General features: G+C 42.5%; 1 long non-coding RNA gene across 7 annotated transcripts in view; it reads right to left on the reverse strand.

The window, feature by feature from the left end:
- Nucleotides 1–20582, reverse strand: part of LOC107502447 — a 607862-nt gene that overhangs the window by 389422 nt on the left and 197858 nt on the right. For 4 of the 7 annotated variants that reach the window (XR_004952149.1, XR_004952150.1, XR_004952148.1 and 1 more), the window contains one exon: nucleotides 12158–12243. The exons of the other annotated variants lie outside the window; for them this stretch is intronic. This is a non-coding gene — a long non-coding RNA (uncharacterized LOC107502447). The remainder of the gene's footprint in view (nucleotides 1–12157; nucleotides 12244–20582) is intronic. 7 annotated transcript variants of the gene reach the window in all.

Raw genomic sequence — 20582 nt, forward strand, 5'->3', positions numbered from 1 at the left:
GGGTTGCTCTGAGCATAAAAATGTCAAGACCTTGGGGACCGCAATATATAAGGAGGGACAAGGAGAGGCCGTGTGCAGTGGCAGAACGAGAGCAGTCCAGGAGTCAGGAGTGGCAGGGCCAGCCCACAGACAGCACTGAAGGCCCATGCTGAGCCTTCATGGCATCAGAAAAAGGTGCCCCTTTTTCCCAGCACACACACAGTGGGCAGGGCACAGGCTGGACTTCAGGGTCCTTGCCCTGCCGGCCAGGCGCCATGGTGTAATACACAAACTGTACCTCCTTACGCAGCCTGCCACCAACCCCCGCTCAGGCTGGCCAAGTAACCAAACCACTATCTTTGAGCTTGCCTCCTCCCCTGCTGGAAAGGGACACAGAACTCTCTCCCTGCTTCTGGTAGGATTGTTATAAGGTACAATGTAATATGAAAACATTTCGAGAATGATAACTTTAATAACTACAGAAAAAACATTTGAGAACTTTTGAGTAATACAAAAGGAAATGTGCTCTCATTCTCTATGTGGAAATAAGACCTCCTTTCTTGGGCTCAGTTTCCTCACCAGAGACCCAAATTCTATGTCCCTTCTGTAGGGGGAGAAGTAACACTCCTGGCACCCAGCGGGCCGCATGCTGTAAGCTCTGATTATAGACTTACTGCTGTGTGGTTTTTCCATATGGTTTTCCCAAACAAGAATCCGGAACATCCGATCTCCGTTCTCCCCACGTGTGCACTGAACAGCAGGGGTATAAGAAGTTGGCTTTAACGGTATTTAATCTAAGATTCCCGATAGTCCTCTAAATCTGCCTCACCAGCCGGCACCCAAGTACAAAACGCATGGCCTCAATTAGCACCAGAACCTTCCACTCCAAGTGGGCCTCCTGCTCAGGCTCACCAAAACAAAAAAAAAAAAAAAAAAAAAGAAAGAAAAGAAAAGAAAAAAGAAACCCTCTACAGTAAAAGAGAATAACCTGAATCTTATCAAATATATGGGGGTCCCACCCAATAAAAGTCTGTGTTCAGAAAGGCAGAGTGAGTACTGTGATGCTTTAGGGGCAAAGGGAAGACAACCATGGGAAAGGGGTGGGATTCCTGGACACTTGATGGAGAGAATATTCAAAAGCATTTCTGTCTCAGGCAAAGGGGGAGAAAACAAATCAGTGAAAAACCTTAGAATTTAAAAGTATTTAAAAAGCACACGTCACAGTGGGGACAAACAGCCTCTTGGCTCTTCAAATCAAAGGTTTCTAGAATTCCCCCTTGGTGTCACTGAGGGTGGCAATGGCACAGGTCTGTCTATCTGAGGACATTTTAGAGGTGAGTCTTTCACATTTGACAGATACATTCCCAACCTAGGGAGTAGAGAGAGGCGCCACTGGGCTCTCTGCTGCAATCTGTGGGCTGCAAGGTGGAGGCACAGGCTTTGCTGGAAAGGTAGTGCTGAGATCAGCAGGCGGTGATTCAGTGACCTGCCCCCCAACACGCACACACATACACGCACACGCACACCCACGCACACGTGCGCTATAGACTACAGGCAGTGGGAAACTAATGAAAGAAGCAGGTTTTCTAAGCGGAGAGAGGGGGAAGGTCACTGTGAAGGTGACCATGCCCCTAAGAAAAGTCAAGTGCTGCGTGGGCCCACACCTGGGAATGAGATTCTCCTTTCTGCAACATTTTCTGCTACCTTCATTAGCATCACAGTAGACAGAACAGAGCGGAGGAGAAGCGGTGCCAGCCTCAAGCTGGGACTTCCTTCTCTAAAGGCTGAGCATTTTCTCCTGATACACAGCCACCTGCTGAGAAACCATCGTGGAGCAAGAAAACATGGGCTTTAGAGTCAGAAAAGTTTGTTCATTTACACAGGCCTCAGCTTTTCATCTTTAATATGGGTGGGATTCTTACTTTGCAGAGTTATGACGAGGCAAATGAGAAAATGAAAGCTCATGTGCCTGGCAAGGTATCTGTGGGACATAATAGGTGTCCAATACATGTTTCCCCTTCCCTCCTTCCTCCCTTCTAATGGCAAACCACGTCAGCCACCTCTTTTTTTTTCCCCCCCAAGAAAATAAACAGGCTCTTTATCTTCTACTGGACACAAAGCAAATGCCCACTTGTCCCCCCAAAAATAGCATTTGGGTCAGATTCTTACAGAAAACAGCTTCTGTTGCTTTAAATGGGAGAGGCTGAAGAGATGGGGTCTGCCTGCAACATTTCCACAAAGCCCTGCCAGAGTTCTCGGATCACACTGCGTCTACAGAGCTAGAAGGAGACAAAATGGTACGTTCTAATGAATGCCGGGCGGTCCCAAAGATGGTCATGTGCACTCTAGCCAGGTTCCTACCACCGGGCAGGTTGAGAAGCCCAGAGAAGGTGCTAGGAGTGGACTTAAAAGCAGCAAAGCCGTAGGACCCAGTAGTTACGCATGGAGTGCCATGGAGGGCACTGGGCCTTCTGCCCAGACTTTCCTGTCCCCAGGCTCTGACTTCTCCAAACCCTGATGGGTGGGGCTGTGGAAGGGACTACTTTGTTCCTGGTTCTCAGAAAATCTTCCCTTGATCCCTACTGCCCACCAAAGGAAACAGAACTTCTCTGTCTGGCATTTGAGGCCCTCTGCAATACCATCATGTAGATCTGTCTGGCCTCTCCTCTGTGAACCTCAGGCTCTAGTCAGGTGCTTAGATCCATATCACCAGAAGTGCCCTCTGCCAATCCTCAGGCCACCTCCCACATGACACTTTCTCCCAGAACTACCAGCTACACCCCAATCAGATGAGCTCACTGCTTGTCCTTGGTATTCCCATAGGAGAGCATCTCTTCGGGCACTCAACAACTTTTTAGAATAGTTATCTTTAATTTTGCTCTTTTCTACCCCAAACATATACACATACACACATGTACAAACACGGGATCATTCACCCTTCAAGGACAGGGACTGTCTCTCCCCTTGCACACAGTAGAGATTCAATAAATGCTTGCTAAGCAAATGTTCAAATGTATGATGATACCCAGAAGAACAGTCAAGCCACTTCTATCAGCACATGATAAATAGAGTGCTAACAAATTCAGGAGTTCTTAAAGAGGACATATTCCTCAACAGTGATTATAATTTAGTAGTAATAACAGTCACCAACCGCCAAGATAGCACTGGTCCAAAGTACATGATAGGCACAGTCCTATGTTTCCCAGTATTAATGTGTTTAATCCTCACGACAACCAAATGAAGCAGCTATTTTCATTGGTACCATATTAGAGATGGGAAAATAGGCCTGGAAAGCTTAGTAACTGGCCCAATGTCACATCTCAAAGCAAGGACCAGCCCTGGGCAGACTGGCCTCAGAGCTGGAGCTTCTAACCAGCACCCTAAATTGGCTCTTGGTAAGGCACCTGATGACCAAAAGGATGCTGATTAAGAATCCCTTCTCCAAATGAAACTCCTAAGTACCCTCAGGCTCACAAGGAGAGGGAAACATCACTGGGTTATATCTCAAACTGTCCACACCCACTGCAGAGCAGATGAAGGATGGTGCCGGGTTTTCTGTTTAAACTTATGTGGTAGAAATGAGGCGGCATTTGCCCTGGCCTAGGTCACTGCCTGCCCTGAATTTTCCCTTTGAAGATAATAGATCTGGTCAATTTTAAAAGGGCCAGAGGTGAGGTGAGAAACCAATAAACCCCTTAAAGTTTGGCTGCCTAACTAATCGGTGAATTATGTGCTCATCAATGAATCACAGAAATGAGAGATGGCGGAGGCCCCCCGGGTCACGTGCCCATCCCTGCAGCATGGGGGATTTTCTTTGCAGCATTTCTGTGAGTGCTTCTCCAGTCTAATTAGAAATGACCAAGCAATGGGGTTCTCACCATTGCCTCTTGGGGAACTATTCTGCCGTCTAAGAGACCTAATTATTAGGAAATTGATCATTATATTCATACTAAATTCTTCTCCGCACAGTTGTATCGCATCGCTTCTTAATTGTTCTCCTTTTGACCCTACCTCCTCCTCCCCCAAACAATTCCTCTTAAGCACTTCAATTACTTTTTCCCTCTGCTGATTCCCAGCCAGCCCACCAGGGAATGAAGTCAAGAGGAAAGAGAGAAATGAGCGATGGAGGAGGAAGGAACAGAGGCCTGGCAGCCCAGGAAGGTCACTGAGTCCACTAGAAGGCCCTTCATTTCACTCACAGGCTTCCTCCTACCTGCCAGAATCCACAGCAGACAGCAAGACACAGCACCAAGTCCTCTCCAGTCACTGATCACTTAGCAGCCCCTCCTGGTGGCCAGCCCTATGCCTATCGCGGTGTCCAGCAGAGCAAAAGGCATAGCTCAGCCTCTGGAACTTTTCTGGGCACATCTCACTACCACGGCAGCAGTAGTAGGGTCCTAAACAGGCTGAGGCAAGTCAGGCAGAGCAGATGTATTAGGGGAAGAGATAGTTGGGAGGGGGTTCCATTATAAGCATCATCCCCTTTGGCATAAGAATGTTGAAATCAACAAGTCCTATAATTTTACTTTAGGCAGGAGGAAACCAATTTCATTTATTTCAAAAAACCAAACCAAACTCCCAGTAACCCCCATACACGTCTGGCCAGTCCTACTACAACTGAACTAGTATCATGGAAGCTGGCCCCCTAACCATTGATCCTCATGGAGTGTCTGGCATTATGGTACCAATGGCCCTCATTACATCCTCTCTAAAACCCTAGCCGGGAAAGGAAACTAGGAGCAGAACCTCAACATAGAGTTGTGCTGGTTTTCCCAGAGGCTAGTGGAGTATGGAGATAGGAAATCTAGTCCACGTTCCATTATACGGAAGAATATGGGCACTATTTTGTAATTCACACTCAAAAAACTGTGCTACTGGCTGCCCAGGCCAAGCAAGAGGCTATCCATCTATCTTCAAAAGAGTGAGTTTCTTCTCATTTTAGATAACATCAAACATTCAAACATCCTTGTAATCATATCCTTACATATCTATAGTTCTTACAAATTTAAGTGCAAGCTTTTTGAATCCAGCAATCATGTCTTATACTTGCACTATGATTTCCCACAGTAAGCCAGACTACGGCCTAACATAGCAAATAAATCAGAAAGATTTACTAATGAATTACAAGATTTCGAAAGTGTGAGATTCAGCAGGAACACATTTCCTATCTTATTCATTCTTCCTTAATGCTTTTCTCATTTTATCTTTTGTACTTGACTTACCTCTTCCCTACTTTCCTCACAAGCTGCTTCTCTGCAGTGCTACATCCATATGTGCCCTAGTGGCCTCTCAGGCAGCTCCAAAATCCAACAAATGCCAGCACAGAATCAGAGAAATTTAGTGAACTTTAAGACCCTCTAGTCTAATTCCTTTCTCTTACAGAGAAGAAAACTGAGGCCAAGCAAGGGAAGTACCTGCCCAAAGTCACCTAAACATTAAGTTAGCTTCAGAGTAGGGACAATTATTTTTTTTTCAAGAAACGTATTGAAATACCTATTATGTGCAAAGTTCCACGTTAGGACCATGACTAAGAACATGACTAAGGTTGATTCCTGAAATCAGGGGGGATTAGAGAGCTGGGAGAATGGGGTGAAGGGTTAAAGAAGTACAAATTAGTAGCTGATAGATGGTCACGGAGATGGGGAGCACGGCAAAAGGAATGCAGTTAGCATTAATGTATTGGCTAGGCAGAAAACCAGAAGAGAAAAGAAGCAATTAGGGGGATCGTTTTATAAACTATATAAAGGTCTAACCAATGCACTGTATATTTGAAACTAATTTAAATAAATAAATAAATTTATTTTTTAAAAACGTTCATAGCCTAGTGGAATAGACTGAGATATATATATATCACTATCTCCAACACAATAAATACATCCTTTAAAAGAAGATTGGGTAAAGCTCTTATAAGATAGGGGAGAGAAAAAGGGAGACAAAGGAAGCCTCTTGAGAGAAGTGACATTCGACCCAGATCTTGAAGGCTGGAGAGACATTTTAGGGCATGAAAAAAACATGCTGAAAAAGCAGTTAGTAAGCAGTAGCTAGAGTCCCAGAGAGAGTATATGGTTAGGGAAGCAGGAGAGAAGACTGGAGAGGTGGATTGTGAGAGATGTTGAATACCACACTAAGGAATTTGAATCTGAGTTTCATAGAGTCAATGGGAAGTCGCCAACGGTTTTGATCAGGGGAATGACAATACCAAACCTGGTATTTTAGAAAGCTTTAAAGGGACAAGACTATAGGCAAGGCCAAGTGACTAGTTAGGGCTTACTTAATTTGTTCAGTCAAGCAATAATAATGGATTGAACTAAGTTGTCAACGAGGTATAAAGAGGGTCAATTTGAAAGAACATTTTGATGACTGATGCAAATGACTATATAAAGAGAATGAAAAAGAAAAATTCAAAAATTATTTTAAGATTTCTAATTTGGCTAGCCAGGTGAATAACTATGCCTTAGTGAAGAAGAGAAAGCACAAAAAAGAAAATGCGTTAAGGGGAAAAGTTCATTTTTTGCAGGAAATATTGAGCCTGAAGAACTGTATCAGAAGTTCAATGGGGAAATATCAGCTAGAAATAATGATGTAGGTTTCACCGGGGAATGTATAGGTGGTAGCTGATGCCACAGGAGTAGGTAGTCACTCAAGGGAAGAGTATGGTACAAGATGAAAAGAAGACCCAATAAGAAACTCGAGAATGAGATGCATATAAGGATAAGAAAAGTGAGAGATGCCAGAAAATGGAACTGAAGAAGCACCAATGAGGTGAGTGGAAAGCCAGAATGGAATGAATGCTTCAGACACCAAGAAGAGGAAAGTCAAAGTAACAGTGCTTCAGAGAGGCTAAAGAAGATGAAAACTTAGAAGAACCAATGAACGTAACCATTGGGAGATCACCAGGAACTCTAAGAGAGAACACAGTGCAGTGACAGCAGCAGAGGTCAGAAAAAAAATCAGATGGTAATGCTTAGGTAGCAAATTGAGGATGAGGGAGAGTGTACACCATTCTTCACACACACACTGGAGATTAGAACTAGGTCCAAAGAAAGGCATGGTTGAGAAAAGATGTATTTTTAGTTAAGAAGAGACTCAATATTCACAAGGAGTCAATGCAAAAGAGGAAAAGAATAATTAATAATGAGAATGCTAGAGAGTTAGTCAAGTGATGTGACCAAAAACAAAGGTAGAAGAATGTGGAACATCTCTTAAGGCGATGAAAGAAGGTAGCTGAATAATTAGGTATGTTTGGTGGCAAGATGGAAGTCAGTTGAGGAAATTCAAATCTAGCTACCAGTATTTTTTCCATTGAAATAGGATGTCATCTTCTATGTGTGAGTGAACAGGCAGATTGAGGACAGTGATAAAGGCTAGAACGGCTATGCCTAGTGGCACATGAAAGAGGTATCTAGAGATGGGTGAATGTCGGTGTCGGGACTAAAGTGAGGCCAGTGAGGCACTGAGGACACAATTTAAGGAGGATCTCATTCTCAGGGTCCAGCGAATGCAGGGCTGGCTCCAAGAATGAGTACCTCTTTAAATTTAGCATTCTAGGCACCTCACCTGCCCCATCCCAGTCCTGACCCTAGGATTACTAAACACCTTGTCATCTAGATGGAAATCATAGATTTTTAATGAGGTAGGTCATCCTGGTAATGAAATTTTCTTCCATGAAGCCCAAGACAAAAAAAAAAAAAAATGGAGACAGAGAGAAGGGGCAGTAGGGAGGGAGGGAGGGAGCTCGAGAGAGAGAGGAGAGAGGAGAGGGAGAAGAGAGAAAAATTATTAGCCAGAGATTGGAAAGAAGGATAAAACTGGAAGTCAAAGGAGTGCGTGAACTGAACTTGCTTGTGAGAGTATAGTTGAAATGGTTGCACAAACAAGGTAGGAATAGGAATGGAGTCAGAAGGGAGTGATAACTGCTAACATAAGGAAAGGTCAAAAGACCAAGAGCCCCAATGAGACCAAAGAACATATTTCAAGGGCATGAAAGAGTGGGGACTGATAGAAGGATCAGAGGTTGTGGTCAGAAAGGAGAATTTCAGAGTTCAGAATTTCAAAAATGGAGCAACTCCAGTTGATGACAAGGTCTAGTAGTTGCTATGGGAGCAGCTGCTAAAGTGAAGTTCAGGTGGAGGTTGTTGGAGAAAGAGGTGTCATGAGCTGTGAGGCTGAAGCATTAGAAGGGGTCCTCCATGAGAATGTGGCTACAATAGTTGCAGGGGAAAAAAGAAATCACTCTACTGTCCAAATACATGATTTTAATATAACCAGAGGGGAAAAAGACAATTTTTTATATCCACCCATCTGTCCTTGTAACTGAAGTCAAAGTAATTTTACTAGCATAAAGTACAGTGGACTTCTGCTCTCACATTTGTTTGTGGCTTTCTAGAGTAACTCCTTCATATTAAGCTTTTGCTAAACATCATTATATATCTTGGGATGATGTATGACTCAAAGTTTACATGCAGTAACATGAACATAATTAAGTGCTATTGTAATATCATCAAGAACAAAGCTTCTACCTTCCACAGCTAAAAACTTTCTTTTAATGCTGCAATAAAGCCAATATGTACAAGAAGAAGATTTCTATTTCCTATATTTTCTGCTCTAGTGTATGAAAAGATTTTTTCTGTCCCAAGCCCTATCTGCCATCAATGTATCAATTCATATTAAACTCCTTAATAAAGAAAATCATCTGATCTAGCAGGACTTAACGTCTTTTAAAAAGATGAATTCTAGTCATATATATTGGGGGGAGGGGGGGTACCTGATCCAGCATTTAAAGACATACAGATCTGGGACTGTAGTAAGCATACTTGACCTAAGAGTTTGGATGGAGGTCATTTATGTGGTGATGACCCAGGTGACCCAAGCTAATGATCACTGTTACAAGACTCCATCCATCAGAGTCTCTGCCAGTGCTGGCCCTATTCATTCTGGCTACTCTGTTCCAGGGGAAATTTTAAGAACATCTCTAAATCCCTTTCTACAGACTTTCCAAAGTGCTACATAAAAGAACACCAAGAGTCACAAAGTACCAGCAAAAAACACAGGGGAGCCCAAGCACGTAGCTACCACCATGGGCACAAAGGTTGCCATTGTCCCAGTGTCTACTATTGAAGTAATCGGCAGACATTTAATAATTATGACTTTATTGGTATGAGTTCAACTGACTCCCTCTCAATACAAAAAATATTAAGAATGTTTCAACTAAATGTCAACATTTTGGAGGGCCTGGATTAAGGGAGCATATCTTTGTAATATTTGGGAAATCCAACATAGGTTTAAGGTTGATAGACTTCTAAGAATAATGACATTGAATAAATCCTTTAGGACCTCATCTCTGAGATAGTTCCTTTCTACTATCTCTCCCAAAAAGACATACAAGAACCTCTCCTTTGCCCCAAACTATTCCTGTTCTTCAAGTACAAAGTCAAAGGGCGCCTCCTCCAGGAAGCCTTCCCCAGTCTTCTAAGTCTTGACACTTTTCTGTAGGAAACAGGAGTTTGCATGGATCAGGGACCCAACTGTAAAGTGAATAGCACTTATTCAGACTGTAAAAATATCCTTGTAAATAAATTAACATCTCCCAATTCCAGCATATACTAACTAGATATAAACAACAAGTAAAAAGAAGGAAAAAGTAAAAGAATGCAAGTCTTTAAAACTATATGAGCTTTGAGAAGCTACAGTTGCTTTTGATTTAAACCAAAATAATACTCACTCTAATGCTCGATTATGTACTCTTTTTCATGATGTTGACCTACATTAACCTTGAGGGAAGGACATCATATACTTCTTTTTATGTCCAAAAGAACAAAATTACATACTTAAAAGGTATATTTAGGAAAAAGGAAAGTCACACCCATCACCTAAATCCTAAAAACTCAAAGGTTTCTAACACCATTCTCCAATAAAAGGAACCAGGGTTCCTTGGAGAAATGGTCAATTCTAGGGCTAGGCAGGGAAAACACCATATGAGCCTAAGGCATTATGTAGTGACAGAAAGTAAGGCAGTACTCGCAGAACAAAATGATGGGAACATGCAAAAGGGACACAGAAGCCAACTTGAGAGAGTTCCCAATGATCAAAACTGTAACAATTCGAGAAACAAAATAAATAACGGTATATGTATTATAATCCAAAATTTAAAATATATAAGTACAACATATGTCAATTATATCTCAACAAAATAGGAAAAATAAAAATAAAATATATATCCACCAGCCCACACTAATATAAATAAATGATTGAGTAGATATATAGGGAGAAGAGCTAAATCTCCCTTACAGAAGTATCCCAAATAATTTATGTAGACACTCTCCCATCAGAAGGCAGAGCTTAATCCTCCTCCCCACATCCCACTTTGTGTAGGGCTGCACTTAGTGACTTGCTCCCCACAGAGTACAGTATAAAAGGGGTGTGAGGGGACTTTACAGTGGAGAAATCTGGCAAAAACTACCTTGGCCAGGTGATCAAGGTTAACATTATCCGTTGATAGCATGTACCACTGATATGATGTGATGAGAATGGCACTTCACTGCTATAATCTTCCTCCCCCAAACCCATAATCCTAGTCTAATCATGAGGAAAACATCGGACAAACCCAAATTGAGACATTCTACAGAATGCCTGACAAGTATTCCTCAAAATCATCAAAGTCATGAGAAACAAGAAAAATCTGAGAAACTGTCACACAACATAAGCTAAGAAAACAAGACAACTAAATAGTATCCTGGATAAGATTCTGAAACACAAGAACATTATAATAAGACTAGCGAAATCTGAATAAACTATTTTAGTTAATAGTAATGTATCAATGCCGGTTCCTTAGGTACTACAGTCATGTAAAACATTGTTGAAAAGGGAAGATGGACACTCACAGACACTGTGCTGTCTTTGCAACTTTTTTGTAAATCTAAAACTATTCTAAAATTAAAAATTTATTTTAAAATGTAAAGAATAGGAAGAGAATTGGTACAGAATATTATAACTACAAGGAATCTTAGAGGCCACCTAGGCCAAACCCTTTGTTCCACGCAGAAACCGAGGTCCAGAATAGTTCAAGGTTACACAGCTAGGAGAAGAACCAGAACCAAAGCCAGGTCTCTTCAATCTCGGTGCAGGATACTCCTCACTACACTGCACTAAGAAAGGATAGGTAAGACTCCTCTAAACAGGAGGTGAATGCTAACTTTGGAAGGCAACACCCTCCTTTGAATTGAACATTATGATTTTGTGTGTGTGTGTGTGTGTGTGTGTGTGTGTGTGTGTGTGTGTGAATTTTTGCATTTTATTTTATGAACATTATGGCTTTAGGGAAGGAGTGCGAGGAAAAAGGGACAGCCCTCCATACTGTCTGGTGTGGTGGGGAATCAGCACAGGCAGAGGCCGGGTCCTCTAAAATGGCTCCTGAGACAAAACCAGTCTGCATTTGTCATTAGTTTCAAAGGCTAAGAACATCTTATTTTGCATATTCTGCCTGTTTTCCTTTGGCAGAAAAAAGATAGAACCTTGGTTCAAAAATTAGTTGAGAGCCAACAGAAACAAATAGCAATAATGCTATTTCTATCAAAATAGCTTCATTACCATGCCCGTGTCTGATAAAAGCAAATGTTCAATTCTCACTCCAAGAAAGGTGCCGAAGGCAGCATCCCTGTACCTTTGGGGGAGAAAGAATCCATAGTTTAAATATTTTAAAGATGTCATCATTTTCATATACCCATTTCTGATGGAGCCAAACTGGGATACATATTTCTCTCCAGTACAATCTTGAAATAATCTAAAAAGGTAATAAAATAGCACTAGTCTTGGCCTTTTTTTAATGTTTGGTTTTATTTAAAAAAAAAAAAAAACAACACATGCACTTGAGAATGCTATAAAAATTTGCTCTAATTCTCACAGGGGAAAATATTGTTAAAGATTTAGAAAGCTAATGTGTATTGGCCATGGACCAGGCTTTAGGGATTGCATAAAACTATTAAAACTTTCCTTGATATTTTTCATGCATAAGACAATAAAAACTGCTCATTAAACTTGACAGAGACGAGTCTGTCGGCAGAAGTGCTCTGGTGCCCCAGTGTCCACTTGGACCCTAAATAAAGACAGAATCGAGTTCTTCACCTCCAACCAAGGAGGGGTGTGCCACCCAGTCTCGTGTATCTCCACACTCAGAACTCACCTTTGACAAGGCTAAATTTCCATCAGTGGTTGCTGATCAGCTGGGCATTCACCTTCCCATATTCCCTTTCCCCGACTCATTATAACCTGTAATCAAGGAAATGCAGAAGGGAATAACTACCCAAATGAAAAGATTCCTCAGAAGCCACAGAAAACAAACTCCAATGCAAAGAAGTTCTCTAGTGAGCACTGTCATTTTTGCAGGATATCATTTGCTTTGTCCAAGAAATGAATGAATGGGCCAAACTCCAGATTGGTGAGTCATGAGTCACTCAACTCCTATTGCCACTTGCCCCTTTCCCATGTGGAAGAGTTCCAGAAGTTTCTCACCCAGCCCCTGAGTCAAAGCAGTCTGTCTGTCCATGCCCGTGTCTGATAAAAGCAAATGTTCAGTCCATGAACAGTTAACCTCAATGTTCAATTTCCATTAGGTAATAAACATTTACCTTTGCACATCTTGAGGGTTCTGATGATTCACTTTTAAGCCAGAAAACTCTGGGCAGGGCGAGCAGAGCACATCATTTATAAACTTGCTTTGCCAAGGCAGGGTAATGGCGGGGGCTCCCCAAACCACTGCCACAGAGTCTTTTAACAATGAGCAGTGTCAACTGTCCACCAGGGATGACTTGAAATGTCTCTGCAATGCACACCGCCTGGTGCCTCCAGCCTGGCTCCAACTGAGTTTCTACCACTTACCAAGTACTCTTACAAAACAACCTCATGAATCTTCTCTGATTCTAGCAAAAGAGGCAGCTTCAAATAAATTAGGGAAAATTCAAGATGGAAGACAAAAGAATGGGAATCTTTAAGTAGAAATCTGAGTCACTTGCCCCTGAGCAAGACACTATAATCTTGCTAAACGCGCGCGTGGTCGCTCTCTCTCTCTCTCTCTCTCTCTCTCTCTCTCTCTCTCTCTCTCTCTCTCTCTTTCTCTCTCTCTCTCTCTCCTACTGAAAGCAAATCCACTTGTTAATGTTTGACTTTCCTATCTGGCTATGGAACGGGCTAGTAATAAAGGGCAGATAGATCAGTTCTTTTAGGCAGACATACCACCGATAAATCAGAAACAATAAAGCTGGAGACAGGCTTGCTGGGCTCCAGCTGGTATTGCTTATATCTGTCCTAAGCAATCAGGAATCATGAAGAAACTTCTTTTTGGAACGCCTAACCGCAAGACTTCACAGTGACCGCCTCAGTCCCACATGCCCATGTGCTGAAGGGGGGTGCCGGGGACTGAATACTTTTATTCTTTTTGACAAGATCAATCAGTCTCTCTGGAATCTCTCTGTGGCCCATTTCTGCCTAGCCCGCTCCCATCCTCCACTCCAGTCCACATCCAAGAAAGAAGTAACAAAACAAGGAGGCATTGCCTCCCTCCTTTGCCAGAGGCTAGCCAAACCTTGGTATGCTCTGACCCAAAGCACATCTCAAGACAGAGAGCACCGTCACTTCCAAGAGAATAAACAGAGGCACCATGCCCTGAAGTCTAAAAATGGAAAAATTACACCCACCAAATCCTTGTCGTCAAACAATGAGGTCTTGTACTCCCACCAGGTCAAGTAACTAAAATGCCAACAAGGTACAGGGGTTTGCTGATGCATGATCAGCCTGGGGGACCTGCAAACCATAGCCCCGGGAATAATGGTAGTTTTCTGGCCAGAACCAAGACCTCTTTCGCACTATGTCATTTCTGTCACATCTATGAACACACAAAGACATGTGCCCAGCCAGACCTGGTCTAGAAACATACTCTGGGCACATCCCAGCCTTTGTGAATAAACTGGCTTCTTCTCCATCCTCTCATTGTGAGGGCTACAAATGGTTTCTCATTTTCATTAATTACTGCAGCCTCTACCTATTGTCAGTCTTTGGAACCTGCCATATGGTTACCATCAGGTGCGCTCAAGTTCCTATTACGTGGCATTCCCGGATGCCCTAAATAGATATTGCAGAATCTGCTTGTGTTTTTATAGGACCACTTATATTTCAAAGAAGCTCATTCTGCTTCAAGTAATTGCTAAGGGGGGATGCTCTCTGTTCAGCACTGTGCTCTACTGAAACCCCCAGTGCATTCTAATAAATGTGGCTTTCCTTCCCCCCATAGCATTGTCACGCAATGGGTTGCATCCTGTACACTGTTGCCTTTGGGGAAGAGAAATTAGGAAGTGTTTTTCTATAACTTTAGGCAGGTGAAACATTGGGGAGGATGCCAGGAACATTGGTGAAGGGTATATCACCCCTCCATCAAGACTAGATACATAAGGAACTAGAGTAACCCAAAAAACTCCCAAAGAAATCATGTCAATAAACTGTTACCTCTTGTATAAATGAAGATATCCTTTTAAAATACTTTTATATCTGCTACTGAGCAAAATATAAGTGGCACCCATCTTTGTGCTTTGGCGGATACTATAAGAAAAATGACACTTCAATAGAAACACCTAAACCATGTAATGTGCTCACGGAACAGCCCAGTCCTTCCTACCTCCATAATTTCATTGCTTTCTGACTCCTGAGTATTTCCATATTTTTTAACAATCACAGGTATTATCAAGTTGGAAAATTCCTCTGTAGATCCTGACACTCTGGATGAGGTACAGGGTCATGTGGCTTGAGTAGATAAAGCCCAGTGTTAAATCCTAAAATAAACTTGGTACTTGATTGGGCATGATCTTCTACTGACAGTTGCAGTAGCTTCTGAGTTAATGGCCTTATTTCTAGTAGTTGCAAAGAGCCTGTGGGACCAGATTGATGCTGAACTTTATAATTTTATGATAGCATTACCATCAGTAGAACATTTCTAGAAAATTATTCCAAAATATAATTTTGTCAGTTGGTTTATATAACCACATGTACTTCAACGTCTATATTGGACTTGATTTAACATAAGATATAAACACTTCCTATTTCTGGATTTAACTTGAACTCACACTTTACAGGACCTGGGAGCCCTAGAGAGTGAACCATTAACTCTGGAGGTCCAGAAGTATGCATTCACACTCATACACACACTCCTCCGCAGTAATTAGGAGAATGGAAACATGGTGAAGTGCAGAATTCCGTTAAATTCCAGGGTTCTCTGTTTCAAATTATTTCCTATTATCCAAAGATTTTCCAAAATGCCCAGTATCTTCCTGGGATAAGTTAAATTCTATTTTCCAGCCTGAGAAAAGAAGGGTCATTGGAACAAGGCACCTTCTGTTATCCTGTTGACATAGCCTTCTTTAAGGAACAAGTGTGACATGAGCATATTGTATTCGTTTGCCCTTTTTTGTAGACAAACTTATAGGAGACAGGATGGTTACACCTCTGGCAGAAAGGTATCAAATGCACTCAGTAATTTCTCTGCTCTTGGTGACAAAAGTGGTGGTGTCTGGACTGGTCACTGTGGCCTCACAGCCATTTCATAAATAGAAACCAACCTCATTCAAGAAAAAATGAGTCACCACAACAAAAGTGTAGGTCAGTATCCAGGGCTTACAGCCACATTTCTACAAATACCTGCTTGTTCTCAGATAACACCTGCTCGGAATCTCAAACAAAAAAGGGCAGGGCTCCATTGATAAAGTCCCCTGCTCCAGGCTGCAAAGTGTGGCACAACCCTCCTGGTGTGGTTAAATGGAGATAATAGGTGGAAAAACTCCCAGAGTGTCCCAAAAAATTGCTTTCCCCAACATGAAGATTGGTTGACAGGCAGTCAGGGTAGTTTTTAGGTGTCTCCACAGCCTGTGCTGAGATGTACAGTCAGAATGTCCACAGCATGAACCCAAAGGGTAGGTTGTATTAATGGGACAGAATAAGTTCCGAGCTGGGACAATATCTGGAACGAATTACCATTAAGTATATAGTACTGTCTTGTCTCTGTTATTCTCTCAAACAGCTGTTATTGTAGCTTTCTAATTCAGATAACTCCAAAAACCTATGAAGTGTGTAGGTTAAAAGAGACCAAAAAGTAGTCTCTGAGTCCCCCACCTTCTCTTTTTCACATACTGGACTTCTGAACATGATTTTATTCTCATCAAGGTGTGATAGATTAAAGATGGCCAGGAATCTTTGCTACTCCTCCTACTAAGATGTAGAATTTAATCACCTCCACTCTGAAAATGGCAGGGTCTATGGCCCATGGCAACCAACAGAATATGGCAAAAGTGACACTGAACCAGTTTTCCAGGCCCAGGCCTGAAGACCCTGAAAACTTGCACTTCCTCTCTCACAGTACGCGTGCTCCTAGAGTTTTGAGCCAGGCTTCAACTAGGGCATTGCCAGCTGCCTCTGATGTAGCTACCCTATGCGGGCAACAACATCTCCCAAGTTTCTCAAAGCCACAGCTACAGTAAATGGGATCTCTGGTATCAGAAACAATCCAGGATGCACTACAAGCAAAACATGCCAAGAAGCTGAGACCTTCACAGACCGCAGACATGGCACATCTACTCTTGGCAAGACGACTCGTTATCCTTGAGCTGATTTCCATAAGATTGTTCAGATGAGATGAACTTGACCGTACCGAGGGGATGAAATGAGTGATAGAGATCATTAGGAAGCTAAGAAGGAGTTGGAGTCCTATGGCTGGTGGTGTGAAAGGGTTTCTTGAAGAAGTAGGATATGTGGGTGGTCTTGAGTAGGACTGAGCTAGAGAGAATTGAGTAAAGATAGTAATGTCAACAAACACATGCTACTAAGAGTAGATGTGGCTTATCTTATCCTCTTCTCTTTTCTCCATTCTTGATAAATGAACCTAGTGCAGGACCAAATACATAACAGGTATGCAAGAAATGTGACTTAAATCCAGAATCGGAATTGAACTGAATTGAACTGGAATTGAGCTATACTCAATAAAAATAATAATAATAATAAGCCTGAAATCCTGACCACAATTAAATGGAGGACCAGGTCTCCCTGCCAGTCCACGACAGGTAAGTAGTGGCCTCCAGTCTGCCCTGTGAGATACTTTCATCAGGGCAAACTGAGGTTGATTCACTTGAAGGCCAAGCCGAAAACATTAGGAAAGCGATTCTTGGCATCCTCCCTTCCTCTCCAGGCCTAGAACTTTCCCTTCCCAAGAATGCCTTCTCTATCTTGATTCCAAATGTCCTTCTCACCTGTCTTGCCTGGGATTTTATCTGTCCATTTTATAACTTCATTCTCACATCTAATTTAAAACTCTCCCTCCCCACCCTCCCAGGACTGGAGGTCAACTGCAGTAGTATGGAACAGAGAGACGGCTTGGCCTGGCCTTTGGAAACATGTCCTCATCTCTCCTTTGCTGGGAGACTTCGCCTCCAGTGTGGGGGGATGAAGAGGGGAAAGGGTAGTCCACTCCTGGTTTGGCTGAAATACTTTACAGTCGCCTCCTTGTTGTTCATAATTGTTATTCTAACTCATCATCTCTGGGCTCTCTTAGGTTGGATGAGGGCATCATCCTGCCCCACTGACAGGGAGTAGCCCCCTAACAGCAATCCTGAGTGCTATTACCACCTAATCAGGCCTTCTTTTCTAACTAACATCAGTCACATCTCTCCAGTGCAGCAGTGTCTGGAAGGTGGTACTTCTTACTATCCTCGACCATCCCTGGATAGCCAGGGGACCCATAGGCCATGCCAAGAGACATCTTCTCCAGTTCTCAGGGATGATGAGGGGGACCTGTGCACACTACCCTTCCCCACAGTCGTCCTTGCTCTCCTGGCCCTCATATTGGATATGTGGAGTGGCTGGGCTGATACTCTGAGCCAGCATCTCCCTGGAGACCCTGTGGAAAGGTGATAGCCCATGGTTACAGTTTGTCCTCAGCCTTGAGCCCAAGCTACAGCTCTAGGACCACAGGAAAAAGCACATCGGTTATTCTTTGACGTTTGTTTAACATATTGAAGTTCCAAAATTTGAAGAATCCCTTAGCTTAAAAAGTTTAAACATCACTGCTCTCACCCATAAAGCCTAGTGCTTAATCCCATGGACTCCTTATTGTTCATCACAATTTTAGTTAAACCATACCTCCCCATAATCTAGATAAGGACCCTGTCTTACCAATCCTGCCCCAGATCGTGCCCCTGTCACATGCCCGGCACACCAATGTCCAGAAATGATCCCATGGGTGGCTATTCTTCTTGCCGTCCATGTTCTGCCCCAAGGGAGCTCTATATGCTCTATGGATCTCCGCAGGGTCTTGCTAACAACATATTGGAAATGCAGCTTTCCTGGCCCACATGGACAGGTTTTTATCTATTTTCATCCTCTCCCTGCTCTGTTTAAATATGGTGTCTGTGACTGAGTTTCGTGTTCCGGAGGCACGCGGTCCAGAGAGAAGGAGCCAGAGTTGCTTCTCTGCCTTGGCGCTCAGGAAAGAGCAAATGGGGCTGCCACCTGCCCGGTCTGGGGACGGTTCCAGAACGGCTCAGGTTATTCACAGCACAGATCCACCCGGGGGTAAAAATACCATCCCAGAAGGACTCTCCTTCTAGCCACAAAAATACCTTTGTGGGTATAGAGAGAGACTCACAAAAATGACACCAGGTTTAGAAGAAATTGTCCCCTTGAAAAAGAACCAAAGTAATTAATATTGGCATTACAAAAGAGAAGAAAAAGAGATCCAGTAGAGAAGAATGGCCGCTTAAGAAGGGTATGAACTGAATATATAGCAAGAGAAGTATGGTTTATATTGCAGGAAGTTCTGACCATGAGACGTAAGGAGATCATCACAAGGTGTCTCCTTGGGAGATGCAGAATAGAAGACAAGATCAACTCTCCTTTGTGAGGTTTGCTCTGAAACCCAAGGTAAAGCTGAAAAGTTTTACTAACTACTCTTCAGTCTTGGACATATATAATAAATTTTATAGGAAGGCTGACTTCCTCAGTTTCATCCTCCTGACCTGCAAACTCATTTATACAAGCACTGTGTTCCACACATAAGGCCTAGGAGTGCATGAAATGAAGATTCCTCTGTCTTATTTCACAATTGGGGTCCAAATATCTGCTATTCACATTTCTCTACCTGACCTAGAACCAGTCTCACACTTTCTGAGCTGGCCTCATTCTAGTCCTTGAGGGCTTAAAAGGTAGTGTCTTCATATTTCACATCCCAACTTTAGAAATGATTACAAAAGAATTCATTACAAAATTCTATATAGGCTTTGACTTGGACTTGTCCCCAGGGACAGAGAATCTACCCTTAGGAGTCAAAGAATGACTTATTGCCAACATGGTTGTATTTCTAACTCACTTTGTTAGGGTAATGGACTTCTGAAAAGTTGTTCATCCTGTACCTGTTATCAGCAAAATGACTTCTTTAGCTCTCCAAAGGTATTCTGAATCTCCATATAAGTCCAGGGGAAAAAAAAAAAGAATTGTCCACATTCTCAAAAAGAGAGTAGAAAACAACCAATAAGCTAAAATCCAAAAACAAATTACTGTACAACTGGGTGGTTAATGTTTAAAGTAAACTGAAGCATCCCCTCCATGCCAGGCTGAGAAGCAGCGCTGGCTCCTTCCCTTGGATTGCATGCCTCAGGGACATGGAACACAATCCAGAAACCATACTGAAGCAGAGCATGAAAAGGATAAACATAGACAAAAACCTGCCCATGTAGGAAAGGAACACTGCATGGAACATGTACAGTATGAACTTACTAATTACTCAGAAATGGTGCCATCACGCATTCCAAGGTGTGTTCATTTCTCAGGCTGGAGTTTTATGACATTTTCATCTCTTATGAATACATGCTTATCTCTTGATTAATGTCATACAATATAAAATTATGAATGCTAAACAACAGAAAAGGAAACCACTTAAGCCATTAAAACCCGGCAAGCACTCTTAGGCTCAAAGCGCCCCTGTTTCAAGAATACATTCTTATAGCAGGTAGATGACTCTGGGAGCCACAGCTTAAGATGATGTAATGGTACAACTAAGGGGACAGGGGAGGAATAGTTCCAGCTCCCAAAGATCAATAAGTAAAAATAGGGTCATATGGTAAAATGCACAGAGTTCTATTGTTGTGGAAAGCTCTGCGGTTCTTCCTCTTTTTGTTCCATCTGAGGAATTAGTTCTAGAACAAAGTATTTCAAATATCAAACTAACTAGAACAGCTGTTGCCAGTTCCTCTGCTTTGGTAGCCCATCAAATTCCAGTTCCAAATAGACATAAGAAAATTCTTTGGCAACATCTTAGGATGATGCCCATGAACCTAGTAAATAAAAACAAACATATCAAAACGAATGAAACCTAATACTATAGTGTTTGCTATGCGCCAGATGCTGTTCTAAGTGCCTTATACTTGATTCTTATAACAAAGTTATGATATGGCTACAATCATAACTACCATCACCCGGACAGGGGAACAGGCTGCTCTGTTGGCTGAAGGAGCTGTGGGCTCCTGGAAAAAGTGCATCTCTCTGCCTACATTCTGCCCTTCTGTAATAACAATAACAGC

The sequence above is a fragment of the Rousettus aegyptiacus genome, unplaced genomic scaffold (assembly GCF_014176215.1).
Source record: "Rousettus aegyptiacus isolate mRouAeg1 unplaced genomic scaffold, mRouAeg1.p scaffold_m13_p_7, whole genome shotgun sequence".
NCBI classification, from domain to species: Eukaryota; Metazoa; Chordata; class Mammalia; order Chiroptera; family Pteropodidae; genus Rousettus; species Rousettus aegyptiacus.